This window comes from Stegodyphus dumicola, chromosome 4 (genome assembly GCF_044657685.1).
Source record: "Stegodyphus dumicola isolate Sdum_Otavi_A_Nest chromosome 4, ASM4465768v1".
Classification (NCBI taxonomy): domain Eukaryota; kingdom Metazoa; phylum Arthropoda; class Arachnida; order Araneae; family Eresidae; genus Stegodyphus; species Stegodyphus dumicola.
The window spans coordinates 184,859,574-184,876,857 of record NC_140771.1 but is presented as its reverse complement, the minus strand read 5'-3'; the positions used below and the strand labels follow the sequence as shown (position 1 = coordinate 184,876,857).

The following is a 17,284-nucleotide window of genomic DNA, read 5'->3' as shown; positions in this document are numbered from 1 at the left end:
CGAACAATAAGTGATTTTTATTGCGAGATGATATGCATAACATAGAGCGAGAACAGCGTCGGCTCAGTATATTGTAGGACCACTTTGAACGGCAATACTCGAAGGAACAAATCTAAATACAATATCAATGAGACTACGGATGGTGTCCTAAGGAATGGTTGTCCATTCCTTGTCACCCATTTGCCGCAGCTCTTCTTCTGAACGCGACAATAGCAGGGTCTTATGATGTCCATTCACATCCCAAATGTTTTTGATTGGTGAGAAGTCAGGTGAGAGCGGTGGCCAGGGATGCATCTGTACACCTTTTCAGAGAACTTTGGCTGATAAAAGCAGTGTGTAGTCGAGCGTTACCCTGTTGATAAAGGGCCCTGGGCACTCCCTGAAGGTAGAGTTTCACCGGCCACAGCACATCATAATCGTTTCGTTGGGCCGTCATAGTGCCCTGAATATTAATTATAGATTGCCTGGAACAGTATGCAATGGCACCTCAAACCATGATGCCGTGTTGGCACGTGGTGGGGCGTTCAACAGTTGCTGCCGGTTTGGAACAGTCTCCATTTCCACGTCACATTCGTACGTGGCGACGATTATTGGAGAAACAGTAGCGGGACTCGTCTGAGAACACAACCTTGTGCCATTCCGTCGTCCATATAGCTCGAGTCCGGCACAATTACAGACGTTGGTGTCTATGATGTGGGGTCAGTTGCAGTCTTCTTAGAGAAGAGCACGAATGCAGGCCACTAGCTACCAATCAACGGCAAATAGTTCTGGTCGATATGGGAACCTCCAGGATGTCTTGAACATGCTGCAGAATGAATGTAGAAGTAGCTTCCGGGTGCGCCTCCGCTTGTCGACTGATGTGTCGTCAAGCTGGCTGCACCGTCACCCGTCGAAATTGCCACATTTCCTTGTTGCAACCATCGTCGTCACAGCCGATTCACAATGGTGACGTCCAGGTATGTGTCAGCTGAAATTTGCCGTATGGACCAACTTGCTGTTCTCAGTCCGATCACTATGCGCCTCGTAAAACTGTCTGTCTGCTGGAACGGCCTGGCATTTTGAGCTGTTACACGCGTCCTCTGAGACAAGAACAAATTTTCTACAATGATTTCTTTAGCAGAAATAACGGAACGGAAACTTAACATTCTGCAGGTTCGTTTTTTTATATCTTCTTCAACGTGAGTTGGAGAGCTGCGTATTTCACATCATTCGCATAACTTGATGATATGTGTCCACTCCATTTTTGGTGTTGCATTTTCAATGTCGGGTTGTGTTCATTTAGGCAGCTGGATGTCGTTCTGGTTTCATCGTTCATATTCGCCACTGATCTTTGCATAGCCATTGTTAATTCGGTGACAGGAACTTTATGTACTATCTGAGAAATTTGTGTTTACGATGTATATCGTATTGCAAAGTTAATGGTATTATCTATAATTGTTCATTTAATTCAAGCGCTTTTTGTTAAAAATTTCCTACTAGGTATTCCTGCATGAGTAAGATTTGCTGGTGTCGCTAAAGTTCTACGCATGTCCAATTTACTTGACATAACATTAAAGTTTTGTGCAGAAAACTAGGCGCATTTATTAATACTATCTGTAAAGTTTGGTATGTTTCGCAATCATCAGTTACTTTTCAAAAACTTGGTAGACGTTAAGCGAATTATTGCCTAGTCTACAATAACGAATGAGCCTTGAGAAGGAGATAAACGACACTTAGTTTCAAATTGAGGAAGCTCAGAAGGCACACCTAGCGCTTACAAGCTCAGTTATCGCTTATGGCGAGATAACGTAAAGTAACACTCAAATGTAAAAATTTAAATTCTCGTAAACAAGTAGCGAAAGCTACACAAACCAGTTTAACTTGAAGTTGGCTTAGAAACCTAACCGGTATAGATTTTCAAATATCAGCGAATATAATGCAAAGCGAATACTAAAAATCTTATCTGAGCCAGCAGCATCTTAGTAGCATGGCCTCAAGAAGCAAAACATACTCTATCTTACAGTCTAAAAACCTCAGTTTAAATACACGGGAACTATTTTCATTCTCACTCGGTTTAAATATACCGTAATTTTCATTCTGACTTGGAAACGAAAGGAAGAAGTGAAAGTAAAGATCTAAATCATAAAATAACTGGTTAATTAAGATAAAGGAACTTAACATATTAACAAAGATGTATTAATGGTATCGTTTATCTAGTTTTAATATTTCCTTTCAAAGCAATTGAGAAGTTACTTTGAACACTGAACTTTTAAAATGTTTTCTTTATTTCCCTAATTTTCTAGCACTAAAATTAACTTCAAAGCTTGATGGAAGTATCAAGCTGTAATTAAAAGTGCTATAAATTTTTATGATCTAAAGTAATGTACAAAAATACATGATAAGAAAACAATGATTAGTTGGAACTTCAAGAGAATTAACTGCAGGATTCACGAATAATATTTTAAAGGTTTAGTTGGTTGAAGGCTGAAAATATGGTTACTGAATTTGCAGCAAGATGTGTGTCATTTTTTAGGTGTTTCAACATAGATAACTTAAGTGCATTCAGTCATTTCGCAAGAAGAGTTAGTATTTAAATTTTTGAAGGTTTGTTAATTCAAGGAAAACATATTTAATGCTACTAAGTAATCTATTACTTAACTGATAACAATAAAATCAATAAGCTAATAAAATAAGCAATCTATCATTCGAGTAAGTTTGGGGAAACTCGTAGAAGGGGCATTTAAGAACAAAATTATCAAAGTTATGTCTAAACTTTTATTTAATATCAAACTACTTGACTGAGATATGCCTTTAAGATAAATTTACATACGATCTTTGAATAGAACTTGACAGTTTCATCTTGTTATTTAATCTGCGACGCCTAGCGATTGATTTATTGACATTTTCGCAGACGTTCCGTTCTATTAAAAAAATCAAACTAAATTTTTAATCTGTTCAATGTGATTGAAAACTAATTTCAGTTACATTTGCCTTACAAGCATTAAATCCATTTGGAGAACAGTCATAGCATAGTCAAGATCAAAATTTGATATCTGTGTTTGATGTAATACGAAATGTCAAACGCGTGAAAAATGCATTTTGCGTTTTGTTTTTTATCCCCGAAAAACGGAGCTTCTATGCGACTTTATATGATAAAGAGGTCAAGAAAATAATGACTACTCTTTAAAATTTTGAATTGTAGTCAACTCCCTAGGAATCAGGTTAATAACACCATCGGCTTCATCCACTGTTAACTTAGCATTACACTTATACCTCAAGCAGTTAAACAATGCATAAACGAGAATAACCGTTATCATAATTAAGATAAAAATATTATTATCAGTTTGCCTATATTTTGAAGCAATTCACGCTAGAGAATTTGTCCATTTCATACACAAACCGAATCAATATTTCAAGGAGAAAAAAGCCCACTGTAATTAAAGGAAGCCTAACCAAAATTAAGAATGATGAAATTAACTCATAAATTCCACTAAATAACAAAGTTTATGAAAAAAATCTGGATAATATGACTTACTTCAAACTTGTGTAAAACAAAAGTTGGTTTTAACTGTTTTTGTAGTAAGATGTATGACTATGCTGACTAGCCAAAACATTATGACTATCTCTACATTTTTCAATGAACTCATCTGGATGACGTGGAGAGCACGTAATTAAGAGGGAGTAGTATTTAACTGTCTAGAGAAGTTAAGGAATCATTTCGATTGCCGTAACGATGGGTCTTTCTTCGATTCCTGGAGAAGGCAGGGTTTCAAATGTCGTTTGAGGCAACGGTGCAGCCGGTATAGTGGTTAGCTCTATCATAGGAAGATGTTATAAGCTCGGCAAACGCCAGAAAAGATTAGTTTGTCTGTTAGTAATCAGGTTCATTATCACTTCTGTCTCTCCGGCGTGGGCGACCGCTACAAGAAATTACATTTATAAACTTCAAACAATACTGTGGGCTTTTGCGTCCACAGTCAAAATTCCTGAGAGTCATGACTAATGCTCACTACTATATGAGAAACGAGCTTCTGCACAGCGATTTAGTTTTGAGTTGATCCTCTGGAAAGTTTCCTGAAAAAAAAAACAAATGAATGCTTCTTTAAAAATGCCAAATAATGTGCGACAGCGAATTATTTTTTCACCTTTCACTATGAAATTCTGGAAGAAGATCGATATCTGCGTCCATTTGCGGCTTTCATGAAGGATGATAACTTTCCCATTTAACGCTACTGCACTGAATAGCCTAAATACCCTGACAGCCAATCAAGACTCGACTGCCTGGCAAAAGTCAAAACTAAAATCCCTCTTTCCTCATCTGGTGGACTGTAAAATTACTTTCTAAGTTCTCACTTTTGAATGAATTTGAATGTGTAATTCCCAGATACACCAAAGTTCGAAGTGATAATTCTATTAGTAGAACTGATTCAACTCATGTGGCCGCTCGTTCTCTCCTGATTGAACACTTAAGCTGCAGTCTTTTACTTTATTACAGCTTTTATTCCCAATGCTATTTTTGTCAAATTGTACAATTTATTCTGATAATTTTACTATATAACATGCATACGTTGATTCATTTTGAAAGTTGAAATCCCTGAAAGCGTATATTTTCAAATGCGAATACTAGTGAAAGAACTATTTCACGCACGTGACCTCTCGCTCTCATAGGAATGGACGATTCAGCTAAAGTTACTATTTTAAATTAATTATTCCGTAAAATTCCACTGCGTTTTAGAAATATTGTGCATATTTTTTCTGAACATTTTGTTACATAACATGTATACTTTGAAAAAATTGAATATGTATTCTCCTGAAAGTACATTTTCTCTAATGGGAAGACTAAAGCAAGCACTGTCTCACCCACGTGACTTCTCGATCGCATCTGATTGGACACTTCAACCGAGCTGCAACTCCATGTTCTTCACTTAAAATTTCTTTCTTTGCTTTTGCGCCCACTGTCTCAAGATGCTGGCTGCTGCTATAGTCATAAGGACCACCTCTCTTTACCTCTGTCCATTTCCCTCCCTTCGGCCTACATCTGTTATGAACCTCTATTGTCATGCGTCCTCTCGTACACCACCTTCGCGAGCCGGAACAAGTTGTGTAGATATACACAATAATCTAGGCATATAGTGTATCCTAGAACCTAGAAGGAATCGTTCATACAGTTACTTCTGCGAGTGACGAGAAAGGCTGCTGACCTGAGCGAATTTGAAAGAGGGCAGAATGGCCCGAGGATTCGGAACGTGTGTCTTCAGAACTGCACGATTGGTAGGTTGTTCACGATATGCCGTTGTTAATATTTATGTTATGTGTATATGACGGTGAAACCAGCAGTAGACGCAGAGATGTTGGATGTGTGGTGGCTCAGCTTAGACAATGGCTCAACAGACAGTCCAGTGCAATGCAGATCCAAGTGTAAGTGTTCCAGAACACACAGTTCAACGGACACTGTTGGATATGGGACTACACAGTTGACGTCACACATGTGTGCCTCTATTGATCGAGCGTCATTGTCAACTACCCATAAAGTGGACCCGGGAGTATTGAGACTGGACCATTGTTAAGTAGAGGACAGCTGCCTGGTCGGTTGAATAACGAATCCTCTTTCATCACGTCGATGGTCGTGTAAGGATACCCCGTCCTCCAGGCTAACAGTTGCTCCCTCCCCCTGTACAGCACGTTATACACAGGCTGGTGGGGTGTTATTATTCTTTGAAGTCCATTCTCATGGGCGGATCTGGGACCCTTCGTTGTGGTACAACATACCATGAAAGCTGCAGGCTATCAGAATATAACTGCGGATCAGTTGCACTCTTACATGACGTCTGTCTTCCCAACTGGAAATGGAGTCTTCCAGCAGGATAACGCTCTGTGTCACAAGGCTCGAACTGTGTTGAAGTCATCTGGGCTCTCATGGAGCGGCAGCTCAGAGATTCTATGACGGAATATCTCGGTTTGATATTGATTGTTTGCTGGTTAGACATTTCGTACAACCTGTCTCCTGTCATCGACCAAGAACTTTTCGCATTGACGCCAAGGCTAATGGCAGCTGTTTTGTAGACCAGAGGTCGCGCAATGCGTTATTGATTTGGTGCTCATAATTGTTTGGCTCATCAGTGTGTGTACAATTAATTTTTATGGGTTGTTATGGATACAGACAAATCCCAAATGTTATGATATCATCTGTTATCACTGCTCTTGTTCCAAGCATTTTCTTTTGCTTCTCGCACCCGTGTTGTTTTCATTTGTAAGCTGATGGTTCTGATACTAATTCCCCACCCCCGTTCGGAAATAAACAAACTTAACATTTTTTGGAAAAGCCTAGCAAATCTGCCTTTGGATAATACTATAGTCAAAACATATGAATTTCTTTTATTCATATTCTTAGAGAATATAGCATTTACTACCTGAATTGAAAATAAATCATATCGAATTTACTAGAAATCACTTGACTATATCTTGAAGCTTACGTGTATCATCAGATCATGAAACCTTTACAGTAAGATTTTTAGCACAATATTATGACAAACTCTTTATTGAGAGGTTTTTAAATACCAATGTAAATTGAGTTTCGCAAGATAAGTAATATGCTGCAAAATTAGAAAACCACACACACAAAAGATCTTCGAAATTAACATCAATTTATGTATACAAAAGTCGATTTAAAAAAAAATTCTAAAGGTGTGCTAATATTACACTATTAAGCATCGTAAAAACGTACTAATGATATCACTAAATATTTTACTTTCATTTAATAATAAATACATTGGGAAATATGGTTCAAATATGGTTCAAATAATCAGAAATATTATAAAAATCTTATGCATAATTGTTATTAATTAAGTATTATAATTCATTGGTGAAAATAAGTATTATTTGTTTCAATAGCTTCTTTTCAAATCTGATATAATAAAAACAATTTGAAAAAAATATAGCTGAAATAGTAAAAGAAATTATAATTTTTTTATAAACTCTGATTTAGTATTTTAAGATGGTTTAAACTAAATAACAGAAATAATCAGAAATGAAAGATAAAATAAGCTAAGTGCATCAACGCTAGAAGAGGTCTCATCGTGAATAATGTTTCTTAAGAGTCAGTTGTTATAAGTAACAACTGTTGAAGCACAGAATAAGCTCCCATGTAAGAATTCCATCTTCAGATATTGCTTTCGGAGATGAATGTATATCTACACATTTTTATTACCCTTTTCTACTCCACAATACTTGCTATTTGACATATTTGGATCCTTATCCTTACAATGAGTAACAAGGTAAGAATAAATGATATAACATTAATATCGTTGATAGATAGCATCAAATGCAGGAAAAAAAGAAAGAATCCTGCTGCTTCACCATTCTCATCTCATAGCTTTCTTTCTATCCTCATTATTTCAGGCAATCACTCAACTGATGACGACCCAGACAACCTTCGTGGACTGCTCTTCGAGATCCCTTTCAAATACCGGCGCCAAACTTCGAGCATAAACGAAAGAAGAAGAGGAAAAGAGAATAAGAAGAAGGAAAGAAGAGAGGAAAGAATCAGGGTTAAAAAAAGCCCATCCTTTTTCAAAGTTTTTCAACTTGCTCGATCTGCGGAACCGGTGCGTTGTCATGGGAACGGAGGTGAGAGAAAATGCTGGAAGTGGAGAAATGGAAAGAAATGAAATTCCAGGTTTTATAGGTCGTCCAAAACCTTCCCAGAGAAAAAAAAAAAAAAAAAAGAGATGGAATGTGAAAATGAAAGGGAAAAAAAGATGGGAATGCGATAATGCCACTCTAGGTCTATGTCCTATTGCCAGGAAAACCATCTAGATGCATCGATCTAACGTATTTACATATTTGGACTGAGTGTAATTATATGGGGAATTAAACTCTGTCTATCAGACATACAGCTCTAGTACTCTGTATAAAAAATACTTACGGCGTCAATTTCCAATATCTGCCTAATGTATTGTTTACTTGACGTTTTAATAAAAAAGTGATAAACTTAAATAAAGTATGCAAAAGTGTTCAAACACTTCAGATTTAAGAAATGCAATTTTTTTCATTCATACAAACGATATGTACAGCGATAATTTTCCTAACATTATAACTGTTTCAAAGATTTTTTTAATGCAGTAATATATTATAAAAATCCTATATGAATTTTTAATTACAATAAAGTTTCCATAAATCATTTAAAACAGTTTTAAAATTATGCTATGAAATAGTATTCATTATATTTATTGTCAATGTAAAATTAAAATGCGTAATATTTGAACTGTTGATAAATTATTGATTTTCCCCTTTGTAATAGTTTCTTTTGAAAAAGATGCATAGTAAAATATTAAAATTTGACTGGAGCAAAGTGAACTTTTGAAATTGTAATTATTCATTGTAATTTCCCGGAGCTACAATTCATCTGTCCATTACTCTGGAAACTGCTTTGCTTCCGCTTTAAGAAGGTGCTTGGTTCGATGCGTATCCTTTACCGAAAGCGTTTCCCAATTTCTTCAGGCAGATAGGCGTTTTAAATTATTCTCTCTCTCTCTGGCTATAGCGGTCCCGGGCAATATACTCTTCGGATGTTGTGAATTATACAAATACTCCAGTAAGGTTTAAATGTCTGTTCAGCTCCCATCCAAATGTGTCAGTTAGCCTGCTGACAGCACAGAGCTGTAGTAGCACTGGAGAACACTGGTGGTTGTATTGAGCTATAACTGGAAAATGTCAGGCACAAGTAGAAATGAGTAGCGTATTTGAATATTACGTACAGATCTATTCTTACCTCATTAACTGTGTCCCAGTTTTGAAAAACACCCCAGGAGATCGATTGGGGAATCTCTTATCCGTCTTCCTCTAACACCAAACCACTCGTCCCTTTCTACTCGCTAGTATTTTGAGTGTTCCCATGGTGCACAGCCCCTATGCAGTTGGACATATCCATGTCTTGAATGATCCTCTGATTCCTATCATACTCAAATGCCTTGATAATTAAATTTGATTAATCTTACAACAAGTGCATTTCGTTGCAAGAGCTTGTAAACTCTGCTGAGTGAAATTAACGTAAGGACTGACTTTCCAATTTAAGGAGAGAAAACATAATTATCTAATTGATTTAACGAGTTTATCTAATTGATTTAACGAATTTGTTAATTATAACCGTCTGTCACAATTCAACTTGTAACTCAAATGAAAATTTTTAAAACCAAACAACTATTTTTAGACCACTCCCAGTGGTTTTACAAACACAAAATCATAACGCACAGGCGATCTGACCGATTCATTATTTTCATGTTGTTGCAAAGCCGGTTATAATGTATTATAACCGGCTTTGCAACTTTTAAGCAAAGCATGATAATTAATTAGCAGTTAATTAGCAGTATGTGTTAGGAAAGTATACTTCAACAATACTGAAACCATATAGCGCAGTCTCTAATACGCTTATAATCTACTACTTTTAAATTATGTCATTTGTCATTAGTTTACGATAACTTTCTGGTCTTACTGAATGTGTGAAAAGATCCAAGATGAATAGAATAAAGTTTCACTCCAATTTAACTGTTCATGAAACTTAGGAATATTTGCCTAAAGCTCGTGAGATGTACTGCAATATTTTTAAGAGATGTTCTTAAGTATAACAGATTACTTAACGTCTATGTAAATAGTAAATTCTTTTTTCTACCTGTCTTCATGCGAAAGGTAATTGTTTAAACAACTAAATCTGTTCAAAGATCTCGGTCGAATATTAAATATTTAACCTTCAGCTTTACTATCACAACGTTTTTATTCTAAGCAATGGAACGAGTATTTTCATTATACTATTTCTAATATTTATTGAAAGAAAGATAAAATGAATTATTTGCATACTTTAGAAGAAAAAATATAAAGGATTTTCTACACCAAGAATCTTTTCTAACAACAAAAGAAATTCAAAGTAATTTAATTACATGTGCTTAACGGGAGATTGTAAGATGTATATATAATTTAAACTTATTTAAATTTATATTTATATGCTATTAATAATAATAATCGTAGGTATGAGGGTTGCAAGCATTGTAATTTGAATACAAAATAGCATATGCAGGGAAAAAATACAACTTTAAAGTGTAGTTCTTAAGAATTTTGAATTACAACACGATTCGTTCTGAAATGAATCCTAAACAGAAATTTTCATTAAGTAGAGAAAAGAAGGGAAATGCAAATCTTATAACCATCATCTTGCAAGGTAGCACAAAAAAGAAATTATCGCTAATGGATTGCTGTGTGCGCAAGGCACCTAAAATAAAAGAATACTGTCGCTCAGCATTATCCAAATGTCCAAACGCGCTATCAATGCGAAGTTGAAAAAAAATAGACAAAAGTGTTGAATTTTGAGCAAATTAATAATAAGAACTTAGTAGTTTGATATATTTTTATACCGAATTAAGAGTTACTGCTGGAAATAATAACATAGGTGCTTTTTTTCTACTGATGGTTGATTACGCAGTATTTTACACAAAATTGTGTATTAAGTTATTCTGTTGATGATTTTGGATTTCAGAATTTAATTTAAATATTTTTTTTTGGAAAAAGTATACAGTTAATAACATGCTTATTGGAATTCGAGCAAAATTATAGCAGAGCTTTTAAACGTAAAAAAATTATAGCAGAGCTTCTGAAAACATTCAGGTGAAAGAAAATACGAGGATAATTTCTTTCTCTATAAACACGAATACTCATTTAAATATAAAAATTCTTATTTCGTAGTACAATGCAATAAAATGTAAAACAATTAGTTAGTAGCAATAATATATTCAGATTAGTAAATTTCATAGTCCTTAAAACAGTGCATTTAAATCCAGTTATATGTATTTGATCACTTTATTTGTTCTTGTATGTTTTACGTCACATGTAACTTCCAATTGTACATGTTTATACAAATAACATGGAAATATCAGGAACATTTTAAGGCACCAAGAATTCTAACAAAGACCGACCCAGTTTAATTGTATTGTGATAAGGCAAAGCACACTAGGGCTATCTGCCTAAGGGGAGGGATGCCTTCGTGGAGGACTTTCTAAGGGAAACTGGCTTGTACACACGTTACACATGAGGAAAACCACGAAAACGCCTGTGCAGCCAGCCCGTTCTCGAACCTCAGACCGAACTACCAGTGTTCAGCGATTTTACCGCTCGGCCACTGGTGGGCCCCGACCCAGTTTAAAATACACTCTTTTGCAAAAAAAATCGAAGCACCAAGAAGGACCTTTTCGATCGTGACGAAATTTGGAATGCAAAAACATCTTGATCGAGCATGCAAATGGTCAAAGTTTCAATGCAAATGAACAGGAATTGCGATTATAACGCATTTCAAGTGCGCAATTTGCAAAGTATAGAACCAGGAACAGAGGCGAAAAATTAATCTTTTTTTATTGCTGGCCATTGTAATTCCGTAAAGAAGCAACTAAAGATGCCATTACAACGATATCGAAGACCTTACAGACAACTAAACGACTTCGAACGTGGTCGCATTGCAAAGATGCGTGAAGCTGGGTAGTCATACCGTGCAATAAGCCGCCACCTGCAGCCTAGAAACACTGCTGTGCAACGATGTTGCCAGCAATAGTATGGTTGCTACCAGGAAATTGTCGACGAAATGAAGGCTCTGAAAGGCCAAGGGGGAGAGATAGGATAATTGCTCGACAGGCCCGAACCACCCCAACGGTATCATTGTCGACTATTCAACACTCTACAGCCAAATCTATACATCCCGTGGTACCGTCCACCATCTCACGGCGCTTGTCTGAGGCGGGATTATGCTCACAGAGGATTTTAAGACCCCACAACATCGGAGGAGTCGTCTGGAGTGGTGTATCAGCCGATCATCAAGGCTGCCATCAGACTGGCATCGTATAGTCTCAGCGATGACCCCCGTTTTACTTTTGAAGCACATGACCGCGTCTGGAGAGGACGTGGCAAGCGGTCCCAATTATCCTTTGTTTTACAAAGGCATACAGCCATAACCCCTGGTGTGATTGTGTGGGTCGGCATTTCTTATGACAGCAGGTCATCATTAGTCATCCTCCGTACATCTTTAACAGCTCAACGATATGTTGATACCATCCTGCGGTCGGTTGCATTACCTTTCCTGACACGTCATCCCTGGGCCATTTTACAGCAAGATAATGCCAGGCCTCGCTCGCATATCTCTGGACTGTCTCCGTGCGGTTGATACTCTTCCTTGGCCAGCAAGGTCATCGACCCAGTCGAGCATGTCTGTTGTCCCAGTCGAGCATGGTAGGCCGCCAGATTCGGGCACCACAAAATATCACAGATCTGGAGTGACAACTGACGAATGCCTGGCAGAATGTGTTGCAGGATGACATTAGAAACCTCTACCACTCTTTGCCTCGACGAATTCAAGCATGCATTGCTGCCAGGGGCAGTTCGACCAACTACTAATTTGAACACTCAATGAGTGATTGTGAGCCGTGAACAGGTACTATGATCTTGATTTTTTATTCATTATATTATCTGTGTATGAGCTATACACGTATTCAATTTCATCAAAAACCACCACTTTCTTCATGGTGCTTTTGCAAAAAAGTGTAATATGCCGATGTTTAAGTACTTCGCATTTAAGGAATGACATTTGATGGTGCCAGACTTAACAAATTATATAGAAATTGGGATTTAATTGGGAAATTGTATTATTTAACTATTTCTTAACGTAATAATAATAATTTACCGTAAAAAGCAAACATTTTGAAAGCGACTTGTGGCATCGCAGACTGTAAATCCTTTTTAAAGAATCTAAATTTTGCAAAATAACTTGATTAATTTTTATTAGCATATTTTTGTGCGTAATTTATCATTTTTTAAATTAATTTTGAACTAAGCATATTTGAAATACCGAGGAAAAAACGAAATTTCAATCAGCTGATAAATAAAGTACATGGTTCATTGCTTTGCACCAAATAGAAATCAAATGAGAATAATTTCTTTTAACACTCTGTATGAGGTTGTACTCCAATTAACCCAATTATCTTCTTTATTTATTTTTTTTTTTTTTACTTTTTCCTTTTGTTAACGTCTAAGAGAATGCAATTTTAGGTATAAATGTGCTTCTAGTTCTTTCAAAGAGCGTTTTGCAGAGTAGCTTGGCCATTACTATGTTTCAAATTTTCTTGCTGTTGCAATTTAGGTTACTGGCAGAATTTTCTGCTAATCGCCATTATTTCACGAACATTTTTTAAGGGATGAACCAGTTTAGTTTAAGCTTGTTAATTTTATATCCCGCATTTAACTGTATTTGAAAGTGTGTTCATTATCCACAAGCTATCGAAAAATTTTGTTCCAGTTAAAGTTTCAGTGTATGTAGCCATCTGGTCGACGAGTAAATAAACAGTTTTATTTTGTGATTTAACTTACTTGTGATCATTTCAACTAAGAGTTGAGTTCGAATAAAAAGGTCATTAGCTACTAGAAGGTAAATTAGAACTTTAATATTAATAGTGTAACCCTATAATTGTAACTTGTTATTACTTAGTTTTAGAAGATCTAACAACTGCAACAACAGGAAAAAAAATTAAGTAATGTTGCACGAAGCATTATATACCAGTGTTCACATTTTTGAAGTTACATAAAAATTAGGATGTTTGAAAATACATAACTAGCTCGCGTATCTCTTAAAGAAATTTCAATATGTCACTGTTCTAATTGTAACAAAATACTAAATCTCAATGAGTACAGTTTTGGTGAAATACAAAAAATTATGATATTTAAAATATATAACAAATGTCGTTTGCCTCTCAATGAAAATTTAATATGTTAGTCTTTCACTTTATCAGACATTCGCTTTTCAGGCAATTTATTTTCCCCAAAACCAGTAAATTATTATTGTCATTATCATATTGCAATTGTTATTGTTATTATCATATTGAAATTATTATTGTTATTATTCATACTGCAATTACGTTTCGTATTATTGCTAGTAGTAGTATTACTATATTGCGTATTTCCTTCAAAATATTTTATTTTCCGCATTTCGAATGAATCACAGTCCTCTGAATATCACCACGGATCATTTCACTGATTTTTACATTTATTTCCTATTACAAAATACATATTATCGCTTTATTTATCATGACGCTTTTCTTTTCTGTTCTATAATGTTTATACAACATATATATACGGTTTAGTTTAATTGATAGCTTATTTCTTATGTTAAAATCACTCCTGCACTTCTATACTATCTGATTTGCTCCACCAGAATATGCATATGAAGTAAGCTTTAAATAGCAGCTACAAATAAATAACTAAAGTAACACTTAAGACTACACTAAAAATACCCAAATGTGAAATACAATCAAATAAAAAACAAAATATTGACTATAACTCAAATTCAACAATAGCTCAACAAAACTCAAATTTGCAGCAGTTCTCTTAAATTCGTTTTCACTTGAAATTTTGCTCTATTTAAAAATGTTTAATTTTAAATGACAGTTTCTTGTTTTCTACTTTTGCTTGTAATTTTGATTTGGAAGCATCGAAAGATTCGATTCAAATCTTTCGAGAATATTTCCGTATTGGAATCTGGATTATTATTCGAAGAAACTTCCGATTAGTCTGATCTTTTCTAAAAAAACTGAAAGTTTTTGTCATGATAATGAAATAAAACAAATATAATTTTAAGGACTGCTCGTTCCCAAATAATAAAGCAAAATATTTTTAAATATGTATTGAACATTATTTAGGTAGTATTATTAAATTAAGCATTAAAATTAGTCAGTACGAAAATGACAGATTTCATCTTTAAAGGATTATGAGTATCAGTTAACGAATATTATGGAATATTAAACTGCATGTAAAAAAAAAAAGTTAAAGGCATTAGCTTTTTTTTACTTGAAACTAAAAAATTGTATTGCTTTTGAATACGCTCTGCTATTTTTCTCTGCTAACTTTCCTATTCCCGTAAGTAAAGAAATGATTTACAAATACAGCGGTATCATTAAGAATAGTAGAAAATTAAATTATGTTAACTAAAATATGAAATGGGTATTTGAGGTCTTTCGAAATATCGCTTTACGCTTTCGCTTCGTTTCACTTTTACAAAAGTAAAAAAGTAAGATTAATCTAGAGGGAGGAGAAGCAAAAGAAATATAAAAATTGATTTTGAAGATAAGCTAAAATAGTCTTTTTCGTCAAGAAAAAAGAGGAAAAAAATTGCAAATTTTGAAGATTCTATTTGAACTTTTATTGCCGAGCAAGAGTGGATTATTTAACCATGCTAAAGACACACTTGAATGACCTACCTAAAGGGACTGATGCCTTCGAACATGACTTTCTAAGCGAAACTAGGCTTGTTTTACATTACATGGCGATGCAGCCAACCCATTCACCATTCAGAGATATTAACTACCGGGCCATTATAAATGTTTAAGAAATCGATATAATGTTATCCAGTATGCAGTCCAATCTAAGTTCACTTTCCTCTAGTTTAATAAAATCATTTTATACTTAAGATTACCGAGAATAGTAAATGCTTCATTAATATTAAAGTTGAATAAAAATATAACTTTACGAATGCTTTCGAAAACATTTTTAGTAATTGGGAGGAAAAAAAACTGTGCACTTAAAAGATTTTTTCCTTAAAAGAGAATATGATTCTCTTAGCTTTTTTAACTCTATCAATAATTGAGGAAAAACATTAATAGAATTCAGTTAAAACTTTCTATTGTTAAATTTAAATACTTGAAAGCAACCTCATTACCTTTGCTACTGCCAAAGAAAATAATAACTTTGTTATCCGAAGAGATTTTAATGAACATTTTTTGAAAAAAATGTACAGTAATAGTATTATTCATCAAAATTATACATAAAGTGCTCATTATGGGAATGAAAATGTAATGCAAATTTGAGACTCATTAAGCTTCAATATTACAAATTTTTTCCCGCTTATGCTTTGCATCAGTTCCTCTACATATTTTATTAATATCGTCTTTTATGCCAACAGCATTAATTCTGGCAATGAAAATTATACATTGAATTTTAATCTCTTTTATTTTCAAGTCTTTATTTTAATCTCTTTTATTTTCAAGTCTTTATTTTAAATTCTTTTATTTTCAAGTCACGTATTTCATTTGTGTTCTTTTATTATGAATAAAACATTTGCAGTTCGCAAATTAAACTTTGGATCTATTAACAGTCAGTTTCGAATATACTACTGAAGACATTAAGTGCATCAATATTTGCTGTACGTTAGTTTTCAGCCTTGTGTACATTTAGAATTCCCTTTCTATATTAAATAGAAGCACTAGTTTGATATATATATGTATATATTTCACTTTAAAACTAACCCAATTTGTAGTTGAGTAAAACATAAACATATCCCCATATAGAGAATTCCTGCTGACACTAGTTGTTTTCTTCGGTGTGTAAAGAATTTTACCCGAAAGTATCCAGCTATATTTCTTTAATATCCTCATTTAGATAGCATCAACTTGTTTGATGGTCATGTCTAAGAAGACTGATCAAAATTTATCAAAAATTTTTCGATTAAAATTGCTGCATATCATATATCTTAACAGGCTTAAGCGATTTTCGATTTTATTGAATATTTAAGAGTTATTTTAAACTTGTATGACAGTAACATCAGCTGAAGCACACGAAATTCCTCGTGGCAAGGAGTCCCGCTAGTTTAGGCCTATCATTGACAACAGCACCTTTGCTGCGATTTAGCTCACTTCCGCCCCAATTCCTCTCCCCTTCCACCAAACGACATGATAGGACTTTAGGCTTGCCGCATATTTAAAGTGCCGCCATGCCGCATTTACAAGCATCCGAGCCTTCCCCGGGATTCAAACCTGGCCCTTAGGCCGGATGTCAGCGACGTTAAGTATTATACCGGTTGGTCGGCACTTAATAGTAATACTACGGGCTCTTCTCTTATATACGCCCTAAGGTTGCCAAATGCGGCAATATCTGCTGTGCGCTGGTTTTTGGCGCGATTGCATGTTCTGTTTTGCTATGGTTTGGGGGCGATGTTGCTTTCTATGGCAACCCTTTTTACGTGGAAACTTGGATTTGCTAGTTGGTTCGTGTGGTAATTAAGTGATTTATGACGTGTTGGCAAACTTTTAGTTGCGTGCCTGGTACAACTATTTTTTCGGGTGGCTGGAAATTCTACAAGTATTTAGGAGAAGAAGGTTTTGAGCATTTATTTGTGAAACATAGTATCAATTTTGTGGATTGTGAGTCTGGCTGTCATATAAATACGGTAGAGATTACGTGGCCGGCGTGTTAAAGCTACGTTGCCAATTTATAATCGGAAATACGATTT

The 17,284-nt window shown here is 35.0% G+C and overlaps 1 protein-coding gene across 1 annotated transcript in view; it reads left to right on the top strand.

Moving 5' to 3' along the window:
- LOC118201867 (cell adhesion molecule Dscam1-like) overlaps positions 1 to 7,978 on the top strand; it is a 476,421-nt gene extending 468,443 nt beyond the window's left edge. The window contains exon 29 of the mRNA XM_085815870.1: positions 7,378 to 7,978. The gene's annotated coding sequence lies outside the window, so the exon portion shown is untranslated. The remainder of the gene's footprint in view (positions 1 to 7,377) is intronic.
- The last annotated feature ends 9,306 nt before the right edge of the window (positions 7,979 to 17,284 follow it).